The sequence below is a fragment of the Carassius carassius genome, chromosome 2 (genome assembly GCF_963082965.1).
Source record: "Carassius carassius chromosome 2, fCarCar2.1, whole genome shotgun sequence".
Lineage (NCBI taxonomy): Eukaryota > Metazoa > Chordata > Actinopteri > Cypriniformes > Cyprinidae > Carassius > Carassius carassius.
This window is the reverse complement of record NC_081756.1, coordinates 4,495,715-4,509,525: the sequence shown is the minus strand read 5'-3', so window position 1 is coordinate 4,509,525 and position 13,811 is coordinate 4,495,715. Positions and strand designations below refer to the sequence as shown.

Genomic DNA, 13,811 nt, shown 5'->3' with positions numbered 1-13,811 from the left:
CAGATATTCTACCATGAAGGCCTGATTCACACAGTCTCCTCTTAACAGTTGTTCTAGAGATGTGTTTGCTGTTAGAACTCCGTGTGCCATTGACCTGGTCTCTAATCTGAGCTGCTGTTAACCTGCGACTTCTGAGGCTGGTGACTCGGATGAACTTATCCTCTGCAGCAGAGGTGACTCTTGGTCTTCCTTTCCTGGGGCGGTCTGCATGTGAGCCAGTTTCTTTGTAGCGCTTGATAGTTTTTGTGACTGCACTTGGGGACACTTCCAAAGTTTTCCCAATTTTTCGGACTGACTGACCTTCATTTCTTAAAGCAATTATGGCCACTCGTTTTCCTGTACTTAGCTGCTTTTTCTTGCCATAATACAAATTCTAACAGTCTATTCAGTAGGACTATCAGCTGTGTATCAACCTGACTTTATATATATATATATATAAGTATATAAGTTTTATATACACATACACACACTTCCATTCAAAAGTTTGGAATCAGTATTTAGAATGAATGCTATTTTTCCTCCTTTTATTCATAAAATAATCAAAAAATAGTATCACAGGTTCCAAAAAAAAACCAGTTTGAACACTGTAAATAAATCATATTAGAATGATTTCTGACGATCATGTAACACTGAAGACACTGAAAATTCAGCACTGCGTCACAGAAATAAATAACATTTGAAACTATATTAAAATAGGAAACCTATTATCAAATTAATACCGCCTTGATGGGCATAAGAGACTCCGGTAAAAATCATAAAAAAATCAAACTGATTTTGAACAGAAGTGCATAAAAAGCTATATTAATGTGTCACTTGATGCACACACGCACGCACACACGCGCACATCCGTGCACACACACGCACACACACACACACACACACACAGACCACTAGTACACTAATCAGAGCAGATAATCTTGTGTATTTCCCCATGCACAACTTTTTTTAATAAAAGTTTTATTACTGGATCACTCTTTTTTACAGTCTATGAGATCGCTACATTATATTACTCAGCTTTATTGGCATGACAAAAACTGTACATTTGTTCTGCCAAAGCATGTTGCAGCTGGGAAAAAAGAAAAAGAATAATACATTGTAAAAAATTCATGTGAAATCTACAGTGATTTACTGTGTTAGTGCAAGTAGCAGTAAAAACAGAAGTACTGTAAAATTCACAGTACACAGGCATGTCCTGTAGAAAATCACAGTAGCAAGAAACAGCTGATATAAAATCACAGTTAACTGCTAATGTCCTGTGGAAAATCACAATAACTATTTATACTATAGGAAAAACATAGTAGCCTAATATGACAACACACTGCATTTGAAGCAGGCTGCCAGCCAATTATAGTAAGGTAACCATTATCTTCTTGAAATTCTGTTACATATTTGCAGTGAATAGACAAGACAGTTCTTTAATAAAACATATCAAACATAAATCTTAAGAAGGACCAATAGGACACATATATAGCAAAACATATTCATTTAAAGGTTTATATATATATATATATATATATATATATATATATATATATGTGTGTGTGTGTGTGTGTGTGTGTGTGTGTGTGTGTGTGTGTGTGTGTGTTTAGTTTCAGTGCCAACCCAAAATGATTGATGCAAATGTTTCTTATTCTATGTTTGATACAGCCTAATAAAATGTATTCAAGCTACCCTGGCATCATTATATTGTGGTATCTTTAATATATTGTTAATTTTGCAGATGGTAATTAAGGAAATGATCATTAAAAAACTTTTTCTCCATAAATATGAGGAGCTTAAGGAAAACAAGATTATTGAAACACAAATTGGAAACATATTCATTTAAAGGTTTTCCAATATATCAAATTGGCACTCTGGACAAACGAGAACAGCCTCCATGAATGTCCAGATTACAGTGTCAGTAATAGCCTATCTCTCCAGCTCCAATCTGAAACTGTGATATTTTCATATAAGTGCCACGCCTTTCGGTGCAACCAATTGTCTAAGCAACCAAATATATGTATTTTTTAACTTTTGGACAATTTGTTTCAATTAACCTTTTCTCAATTCAGCATTTTGTTTAGACCCATTGGGGGGGAAGAAAAAAAAACACTTAGTAAGAAGAGCATTTTTCCAGCGTGCCTCAATGAAATGTTTAAAAAAGGGGAGGAGGGCGAAAGAAACCCTGGGTTTACCGAAGAAAAGCTGCTCCTGACCAGGTTAGGTTCATACAGTAAGTTACCAAGTTACCTTTCTAGGGTTTGTCAAAACTCCCTTTCTGAAACAGAAAACCTAGAGTTTCCCTCATTTCAGTGTTAACATACTCAGAGTTTTCACTTAACCTCCTTTGTGAGACAGGCCCCTGAAGTATTGTGTTTAAATTGAAAAAATTATGTTAGAATGCCCGTCTTGTTAAGTATCCTACAGCAGACATAGCCGGCTGAACGTACATCAGTGCATTCTCTTAAAGTGCATCTTTTTTTGCATCTTTACTCTGTTGTATTTATTTGTGCTGTTGCTCGTAGTTCGATTTTTTTTTAAATATAGATTCTCCATAAACATAGCATACCGAACCATACCGAAAACTGTGACTCTAAAACCATGAAACAAACCGAACTGTGAAAAAGTTGAACTGTGCCATTACTAGTAGCTATGTGCTCTTTGAAACCATATGTACCAGAACTACCGGAGTTGGATGGAAATCATGCAAGTAATGAGTTCGTAGATGAGAATGATTTTATGAACAACCTGGCCTTCTTTTATCTTCAAATGCAAGCTGAAATGCTGTTGCCAGCTAGTATGATTCAGAAGCTAATTGGAGAGTTCCAGGAGGTGCACAGTTACAACACAACCCATCTTTTGTCTAAAATGGATCAGGATTTAACAGTTAAATGTCCCTGAAAATAATATTAGGCGCATCTCCTTGATGATCTTTCAAAAAATGACCTCCTGAAAAGATGCAATGAGGGAGTATTTAGAACTGATCAGACACGAAAATCATTCTTCAAGTGTAAATTCAATCATGTTGATCCAACAGTTTATATGGGAATTAGTTCAAATGGAAAAGAGAGGTTTTGCCAGTATGTGTCCATTAAAGATACAGTGAAGGGATTACTCTCTCAGACCTCAGTTCAAGAGCAATATCTCCTGGCAAAATCAGACACACCAACAACCCCAGACGTGCCGGAAGACCTGAGAGATGGTAAAGTCATCAAAAACAATAAATTGTTACAGGAATCACCATCCTCAGTATCCATAATCTTGTATCAAGATTCATTTGAAGTTGCTAATCCTCTAGGACCTGGGAGAAAGAAACATACGATTTTAGCAAATGTATATGACACTAGCAGAGATCGCAGCACACAATAGGTCTTCAGTTGATCGAATGTTAATCCTGAGTCCAGCAAGTGCAGTAGCAAGGTCCAGACAAGCAGGAAAAGTGGGAAAAATGTACAGTGTAAGACAACATATATGAACCCACGTGTTGTTGACTTCATGAGAGACTTCACTGACTTTGACGGGCAAAATAACTAGATAGAGGTGGGATTCTGATAGCATAATGGTCTTTTAAGAATTCCTTCTAATGGAATTTATCCATTAAGAGTTTATATTACTTCCAGACAGTTTTTAGTTGAACTTCTTACCTCTGAAAAAACAGCCCTTATTTGAATTGAATGGTACTGACATACAACATGTTATAATACATTGTAATGTGCAAACTGTAACCTGTATAACCATGCACAACTTTTTCCTCTCTTCTCCACTGACAGTGGGATACATTTGGTTCACATGTTGGAAGGAAGAGACTAATGATACCCCAAACTGGGAAAGAACCTCAGTTGAAGCCTTCCCACATTTTTTATTCAAAATAAAACATTTTTGTTTGATCTCTATTCTCCTACGTATTTTTGTCTTATGTGTTAGCTTACACCTGTCCTCATTTAGGGGTGTGTTAAGTCAGTTTGTCAAAAATGTTTAAATGCAGTGTGATGACTTCACATTATGAAGTTCAGTATTATGGGGGGGTTGGGGATTCATTTTATATTTAAAACAGTATTGCTGTAAAAAGAAGTGCTTTGAAGTTTCATTGTTGCTACTGTAATTGAACACACAGAGAGAATAGTTATAAATAAGTTACTTGTCACTTGCTGCTGGTAAATTACCTTGAATTTCACAGCCCGTTTCTTACAGTGTAGAGTGTACAGTACAGTGGTACAGTTTGTGTACAGTAGGGTGATTGCAGGTCAAATGGGCCATTTAAATGGTACATAACACAGTTTCACATAATCTCATGTTAAACACTGTGAACAACTCTGAATACATGAAACACCATTGTAGCCCCCCTTTAAGGTTTGAGTGTCTTCTGTTTAAAAGTTAACAGCCAATGACTGCAAATATGTTCGAACTGTTGACATAACAGTACATTTAGCAAATTATCTTATTGGTCTGATGTTATTAATTTTGAGACTAAAAAGCAATGTGGCCTGACATATCCAATCTTCTAAGTAATAGAGCTGATAAATCATGAAAAACAAATGCACATTTAGAAATAATGATTCATAACCCATGTCTTGATGGCCTCTATGACATAAATTGCTGATTTTGCTAAGTAATCCAGATTTTTATATATATGAAATATTTCACTGAATGTGTTCAGATGATGTAAGAGTCAATGCACTTTAATGCTTGTGTTAGTCTGTCCAGCTGAACACACTCGATGCAGCGCTGCTACGTTGTTCATTCAATATATTGTGAAAAACGAGAGCATCAGTGTGGAGAAGATGCTGTTTACATCAAAACTGAAACCAAGCCGTTCACACAGAACACATATTTATCACATTTTCTAGAGAGACATCTATCAGCGATGCACTTGCGTCTCGCACAAGAGAGTCATGTTTAGAAAGTCATGTAGAATTAATGTAAGTTCAACTTTTAAAAAACATATCTCTAGACCACTGCATTCATGTTTTGAAATGAAAATGTAATTTACTTTTGTGATTGGTTTTTCGGTCCATTGTATTAAACTACACATTCATGCATGGATTTTTTTTTTTCTAATTAAGAAACTTTATTAATTATATGTAGTTTATAAACATTATTTTAAACAGTATGCACTTTTTTCAAAGATAGTCGTATTATTTTATAACGCTTTGAAGAAACGTGCAGAATATTTCGCTTGATGCATCCTCTTATGGCCTCAGGAGGATTTTTTTTTATTATCCCTAACTGAAATTTGTAATACATTTTCACCTTTTTTTTTCTTCTACAGATTCCCGAAGATCTTCACTGACTGTGACTCCAGACAGTCCTGTCTTCACTGGAGAGAGAGTGAGTCTGAAGTGTGTGATTGAGTCTCACAGAGACTGGAGATATGAGTGGTATAAAGACAGTGTAAAGTTACAGTCGTCTGAGCGTTATACTGTAAACACAGACACTCTCACTATCAGAGGAGCTACTGAGTCTGATCAGGATCAGTACACGTGTAAAGTATGGATAAATGGAAGACCTTCATCCTCACAGGAGAGTAACCGAATTGATCTCGCTGTTAATGGTGAGTAAATAAAATAAACACTTACATTTACATTTAGACATGTAACTGCCATTAAAAAGAAAATAGATCCTAAAATGCGTGTGTGTGACATGAGAGAGAAAGTGTGGTTTGTTCTACTGTGTCATTAGTTTTATTAATGAGCAATTAGTTATTGACAGATGTGTTTATTATTTCACAAAACTCACATGAACTGAAGTATAACTAACAAGTCATACTGACATGGGCCCGGTTCCCCAAAATGTTCTTATCACCAAGTAGTTCTTAACCTATTCCTTAAACTCTCTCTTAACCTTATGGCACGATTCCCGACACGTTCGTACGCTAAGTATATCTTCTGTAAGTCACACTTTCGTAAGGTTGTTCTGGACCATTCGTAAGCTCTCTCTTAGCGTTGTTTGAGCTCAAGACATAGTCACCGCCACTGTGCAGCAGTCTTTAGAAATCAGCGCAGCGCAGTACAAGTCAAACTTGACAATGTTGTGGCTCAACAATGATTTTATGTTATTGACATTTTAAGACTAATAATAAAATATGTTCGCTATGGATACAGGCCCTATTTATGAAGTTGACTTTATTTGGTATCAGAAATATGGTGGTAATTAGTCTAGGCTATTTCGTAATGTCATTAAAGTGTTTAAATTGGCAATCACTTTTGATAACAATCTGGCAAACTATTTGGCTCTAAATGGCTAAGATCTATAAATGGGTAAGCATGGTGTCCAATAAGCAAACAAGTATGGCAGCGATCCAACGTGTCCTTGTATTGAATCAAAGACGGCGCTGGCCACAGAGACGTTTAGTCAATGTCAATTTTTTTATTCAGCAAAACTTTTGCCTCCCAAGACAACTCATTATGGAGCTGCTGGACCTTCTCAGACCTGTGCTTGCCTGGCTAACGCAGCTGAACTTTGCCTTAAGCCCTGAAGTACAGCTGCTTGCAGTGCTAAGTATTTTTGCTACAGAGAGCTTCATCAAGGTCGTGGGAGAGGGCTACGGCCTAAGCAAGACCTCGGTGTGGAGGTGCGTCCACACTGAACAAATACCCTTCTGCGCAATACCAGGGATTACAGGTTGAGACCAGTGGGGCGGGGCCGAGGGACGTGGGAGCGAGGCCGGTGGGTCGAACAGGTCGCTCCCACGTCCCTCGGCCCCGCCCCACTCGTCACACAGGTGCACCATTGCTGGCATCCCATAAATGTGCAGGTTATAGTGGACCATAGGGGTGTGATTTCCGACCTGGTGCCAAGGTCCAGCAAAACTTCAAGTTCTTTTGACGAGAAACTTGGTGCCCTTTTTTAACGTTTCTTCCCCACCATATTCTGTATCTAACTCTCAGTAGATAGGTTGCTTTTTATTGAAAACATTAACCAATGGCAATCATGTCACGGGCCAGCAAAGAAAGAACAGGGTCTGGGTCCAAATGCAGGGAAGATTAACTTTAATAGAACAAAAAGGCCAACACGGCAAAAACAAACACAAGATGCAAAAAACACGAGAACCAGGAACACTTACAAATCACAAGTAACATTAAACAATACAGCCAGGCAGAGTGGTGGGTGATGAAAGAATATATACTAAGGAACCAACAGGGAACAGCTGTGTGTGTGTGTAAGTGAGTTACAGGTGTGCAGAGTGAAGGTAAATGAGTCCGGGAGAAACACAGGTGAAGCAACTAAAATAATGATGAGGTTACAAAGTGGGCGTGGTCAGAAAAGGACAGGAGAGAGCACATGGCACAAAAACACAACACTCACAGAAGACAGTGACAAAAAAGACAAGACTGTGACAAATCAATACCGCATTAAACAGAAGTAACTACAGCTGCTTGCCAATCAATTCTGATTGTAAAGTACCTTACCATTAATATAAAAATGTATTACAGAATTTTTAGAAACCGTTGAACCCATGTCAAGAAGCGGCACAAGTGCTACAATGGGATAAGGAGGGTGGATGATTAGCAAGGGATACCTGGTTCGTCTAACCGTCACAACATATCGTGTGAACATTTTAATGACCATTTGATAATTTAATTTAGAGTCTATATTCTACTGATAACTTAAACTATGTTAAAATAAATGTTACTGGAATAATTTGAGGAATGTTTCATTTGCATAGAACGTGTTGTCTTTCTTAATGCCGAAATGCACCTTAGCGTGAAGTGGAAAATTGATTCCTGAGCAATCGATGCCAACTAGTTCAGCACTTTCACTCAGGACAGCGACATTGTAACGTCGGATGTAAGAGGCAGCGTGTTAAGAAGCTTCCTAAGGGACACTTCGGGGAACACACTTAGGAACAAAAACAAAAAGATATACACTGTAAAAAAAAATCCAGTAAAAAACGGTAAAATTCCAGCAGCTGGGGTGCCGGAAAAATACCGTTAAATAACGGGCACATTAAGTAACGGTAATTTTCCGTAATTCAAAAATACAGTTTTTTGCTGTAATTTTACATGAGATTTTCTGTATTTTCTTCAGCTTTTAATGTTTAATAAGATGTTTTACATAAATATTGTGGAAAGTTGAGAAAAAAAACATTAAATTATCATAAAGTTTGAACACTTTAACTTCAAATAATCAGCCATGAGTGCGAAAATTGTGTTTTAATAATTTATTGACCTGCAATTTACTAATATTCTTTGTTCAAAACTGCAACAATATACCAGTATAAAGATTATAGCACAACTGCAACAATATTCCAATAATTTGTCCATAACTGCAATAGTATAAAAAATATTATTACAAACGATCATAACTGCAACAATATTCCAGTAAAAAAATAAGCCCAAAGGTTTAAATTACTGTAGATCACAACTGCAACAACATACCAATTCAGTTTGTTCATAACTGCAACAGTATATAAAAAAAATATATATATACCGGTATATATATAAAATATCATAACTGCAACAACACACAATAAAATAATTGTTCAAAACTGCAACAGTATAGCAGTTTGGTAAACAAATAAAAATTAATAATTAAATTGTCCTTAAAACTGAACCACCTGTGAACTGATTAATTTATCTTGACAACAGATGATGCATGAAAAAAAATAATTCAACCATGAAATCAAATAATCAGCAAGTATTTTAAGTCTGTGACACTGTCAAGAATTTCTGCTAGTCAATATAGGAAGATCTGACACTCAAAGTTTTACTCCATCCTTTCATAGTCCGCAATCTTGTTAATCAGTGAAAGAACCTTTGGACTGACTGACGATTTCTTTCTCGATGTGGTCTTATCCACTTCCGGTCCCTTCTCGGGGTTCATCTTAAAAAGGCATCTGTTGAATGAAAAAAAAAAATCCTTAGTAATAAAACATGGACTGTAACATATGCTGTGAATATATATAAAAAGAAAGCAGGAAAATAAGAACTTGTAAAGGGCATGCTTGTGGTGGATGTTTGCTATAAATAAGTATGTGAGAGGTTGTGTGTGAGGCAGACTGCGAAGGTTGTGACAATGTAAGAGAGTGTGTTGTGTGAGGATGAGAGTGTGAGGATGCATGTAGGGCTGCACGATTAATCACATGCGGTTGTGAGATGCGTTTGCAGATGAATCGCATTCGATTATGAACAGGATATTGTGGAGCTTGTCAGTGAACTACAGCTCTGTGTATTAAATGTTGCTGATTTGAAAACAGGTGATGGATATTTACTACTAATCACAGGACCGGCTTTACTGACGAGACACGCCTGAAAAACGCATGTGATTAATCATGCAGCCTTAGAAGCGTGTGTGAGGATGCGCGTGAGAGTGTGTTAGTGTGTGTGAGGATGCATGTGTGACTGTCTATGTGAGAGTGTGTGTGTGAGAGAGAATGTGTATGTGAGAGTGTGTGAGTGTAAGGATGCATTTGTAAGAGTATGTGAAAGTGTGTAACTGTGTGTGTGAAGATTCGTGTGAGTGTGTGTGTGGATGCATGTGTAACTGTCTATGTTAGAGTATGTGGATGTTTGTATTAGAGTGTGTGTGTGTGTGTGTGTGTGTGTGTGTGTGAGAGGATGCGTGTGTGAGAATGTGTATGTGAGAGTGTGTGAGTGTAAGGATGCATTTGTAAGAGTATGTGAAAGTGTGTAACTGTGTGAAGATGTGTGTGTGTGTGTGTGTGTGTGTGTGAGGATGCGTGTGTGAGAATGTGTATGTGAGAGTGTGTGAGTGTAAGGATGCATTTGTAAGAGTATGTGAAAGTGTGTAACTGTGTGTGCGAAGGTGTGTGTGTGTGTGTGTGTGTGTGTGTGTGAGGATGCATTTCTGAGCATGTGTTTGTGAGTATGTGAGTTTGAGTTTGAGGATGTGTGTGTGACAGTGTGTATATGTGAGAGTGTGAGGATGCATGTGTGACTGAGTGTGTGTGTGAGAATGCATGTGAGAGAATGTGTATGTGATAGTGTGTGAGTTTGAGGATGCTTTTGTGAGTCTGTCTATGTGAGTGTGAGGATGTGTGTGTGACTGCATGTATGTGAGTGTCTGTGTGTGTGAGTATGCATGTGTGAATGTGTGTGAGTGTGTGGGTGCGTGTGTGACTGTGTGTGAGAGTGTGTGTTAGAGTGAGTATATGTAAGGATGCGTAAGTCAGTGTGTGTTGAAAAAGTGAGTGACTGTGTGTGAGGACACACGTGTGAGAGTGAGTTTATGAGTGTGTGTTTTTACCTTTGCACAATCTCTTGCGTTTCTCCTTGGTTTCCTGGGTATGAAATGTTCAAGCAGTAGTATGAAGCAAACATCAGCTTCAGAGCGTCGTAGAAGATGGTGATGTGGCCGTTAACTATGACTTGGTCAACAGAAAACAAAGTTCTCTGCAGTCAAAAGGGGAACTTCCTGTTGTCATGCATAAGAAAAAGAAGAGATCAGTTACACTGATTTTACATTTTTTTACATTACATTTTTGCATTATTGACACTGTTTTCCTAATGAATGTTGTTCAGCTGCTTTGACGCAATGTATTTTGTTTAAAGCGCTATATAAATAAAGGTGACATTGACATTGACACTGTGATAAACTTACTGCAAATATTAAATTGTTTTCCATTAAATATATTCAAACATACCACACACAATTATTTTTCTGACAGCTAGTAAATTGACATGAAAAGGTCCCTGCCTGTGACACAGAAGATAACTGCTGATGATTACATTTTAAATGCATCGTAATTTCTGAACCGTAAGTGCAAGCTGCTAGCAACAAGCTAATAGGTAGTGTGCCTCATTTCTGTGTAGCCCTTGATGTTGTGAATTGTGAGTTTTCAAAGAAACACTGTAACTATTACAAGTGTAATCTGTGAACATCTTTGCATTGTGCAACTCACCCTTTCATGTTGACCTTGGTTTTAGCCGCTCACAAAACTTATCTGTAAGGAGAAAAAAAAGCATGTAAATGTGAAATTTTAGGAAATCTACAAAAATACAAAGAAATATATTGATAAATGTATTATATCTATAGTTCTGAACCTTATCTGTGTCACCTGTTCACCCCATCAGTGAGCATCAATAAACCCTATAAGCTTCAATAACAGTCTTTAATTATAGAAGGGTGATTAAAACAGAAGTTGTGAAACTTTTTTCCCTAGGAGTAACGTTAGATTACAAGATTACAAAGGTTATATTAATTCTCAGATGACACACTGCAGACATTGTTTTTTCATTCACAATTTTAACTGGTCAGTGGTTTTAACCACCAGCTTTTTGAAATAATTTTAATATTTGCTTAACCAATAGACAGATATAAAGGGTAACCAACATAAATAATTTATTAAAAAGTGATTAAATATTGACTGTAACAATATTTCAGACCATCAGTGAGACTATATCTGGAATTAAAAGAGTAAAACATGCAGACAAAATAAAGTAGTTAAGTGAATTTCCTTATACAAGCGTAATAACCAGTGCTTGAAGAGGGATAACGTTAAGTGCCCGACGAACATAACGTTTCAAATCGCGCGTCACTTTAAGCGCTGGTCCTAATGAATCTTTTTTAAATTCAGAATTTTCATCCAATCTCGCCTCGAAAAATAAGATTTTTTTTGAGCTTTTAGACGACGCCTACGATTATGTATATCAAAACTGATTGAAAACACTGCATTATGCTTCGAAGTTCGGTAAAGTTGGCAACATATCTAACGTTACATATTCGAATTTAACGTTAACTTACCTGTGCTAACTGTTAAATTCATGAGTTCGTAAACCACAAATGATAATAATATTTAATAACAGTATCGTAGACAACCAGCTAACTACTTTCCTTAAAGTCAGCCTGTTTTTCCCTCAGGGACAAAATAACGTTAGAAGTTATCCACACTTAACGACTAACGGCACTGGTCAGCGCCGAAGTTTGAAACACTGGTTTAACGATTCAAAAAGGTAAACATCATAATTATTTAAAATAACGATTATTTAAAATGTTTTTTTTTTTTTGTAATTTAAATATCAGCATATTATTATAGTATTATATCACATTATGAAACGGTACTATGAGAATAAATGCGTAATAAAACACCAAACTGAGCAGAACTATTTTGACAAGCGGAAGAAGATGAAGATTGAAGATATCAGTTGACAGTACTATGGAAATACGATTCTTTTGCTCGAATTGATTTTTTAGGGAAGGATGTTTCAACAAACCTGTTCAAAAACTGATTCACCTGCTCTTTTATGCAAGCACGCAATGTAGGCAACATATACATATTATATCAATAATAATAATAATAATAATAAAAATAATAATAATAATAATGAACGTGAACTTTTGTACAGTTGTTATTTATATTTTTAATCTATTAAAAAATATGACATTATATTATTAATGCCACACACACACACACATATATAAATATATATATATATATATATATATATATATATATATATATATACACACACACACACACACACACACACACTGCACATAAACATACATATAGCGCACTGTTTTTGGTGTGTTATGTAAAATAAATCTTCAAAAATATTTTTGTGGCGTTATGCACATTGACATGTTTTTCATGTGATTTTACATAGGATATGTAAATTTACAGTCTATTTCTGCAATTGTACAATTTTAAACTGTATTTCAAAATTACGTGGAAAAAACTGTAAAATAAAACAGTAAAATTCCGTAAAATAACAGTTTTTTTTTACAGTGTATCTTTCGAGTCTTCTTAGCGTGCTAAGAGTGAGCGTTATCGGGATCCGGGCCATGTACGGTCCGAGTACCTGCGTATAATTCGTTTTTACATTTAATATTGAAATCTTAAAAATGATAAAATGCCACATTTTTCATTTTTCCATTTATTCAAACAAAACGAAAAATCAAGACTTAGGCTTCATTTTTTCGTTTTTACTTTCAAGGACAGGAAACAAATAAACAACTTGAATTATCGATTTCTACACGTGGGCGGGAATTAAACGCCCCTCTCCGCTGTGGTCAACCGAACATTACAACAAAATAATAGTCCTAAAAACATAATAAGAGTCCTACGCTTCTACGTATTCTTAACATGTTTATTTCTACTACATTTTCTCTTTCTCTTCATTAAACAGGGCCAGGGCCAGGTTTGCGAGTCATTTTGTGATCGTTCCTTATTGTTTCACGTGCGTTTCCCCAAAATTCACTTAACATAACCGCATTTCTGGGAAACGCACGTGAAACAATAGCGAACGATCATAAAATGAATGAATGAATGGCTTTACACAAACTGTACCGAGGCAGAGCCTACAGAGCTTTCTTTTGTGTAGGCATGAATTCTGCAACCTACCAGTTGAAACATTTAGTTTATCTCATAAATATTAATTTACTTCCAACCTGCACTCACAAAATTCTACTAGCCTGGGCTGAGTTTCCCAAAAGCTTTGTAAGCCTAAGAAGTTTGTAAAAACGATCGTACAATTGTTCTTAATATCAGAGGTGTCAGATTTCTGAGCCAATGCTTCATGATAACCAATCATAAATGATTCTGTTGCACTTATGAATGCAATGGCTAATCAGAGACGTGCAGAAGAGTCATAACTGAAACACGGTTTTTTGTTTACCTTTTCTCTGACTGAATTATTTAGCGAATTCTCTCAGCAAAAACAACAAAAGGTGCAGATGTGCATACGAATATAAGATATTTGTTTCATAATGTAAAGTGACATGGCGCCCCTGCTTAATATTACGGTCTGTTTCCCAAAAGCATCGTAACTTAAATGAATAGTGAAAATGATGTCATTAATAACTCTCATGTCGTTCCAAACCCGTGAGACCTCCATTTATCTTCGGGACACAGTTTAAGATATTTTAGATTT

The 13,811-nt window shown here is 36.3% G+C and overlaps 1 long non-coding RNA gene across 1 annotated transcript; it reads right to left on the bottom strand.

Annotated features, from left to right (window-relative positions):
• Positions 1-8,456: 8,456 nt before the first annotated feature.
• LOC132100753 (uncharacterized) lies at positions 8,457-11,001 on the bottom strand. The gene is made up of 3 exons (XR_009423118.1): positions 10,841-11,001; positions 10,186-10,306; positions 8,457-8,815 (listed from the first exon to the last, which is right to left on the bottom strand). It is a non-coding gene; the product is annotated as an uncharacterized LOC132100753 (long non-coding RNA).
• Between the last annotated feature and the right edge of the window lie 2,810 nt (positions 11,002-13,811).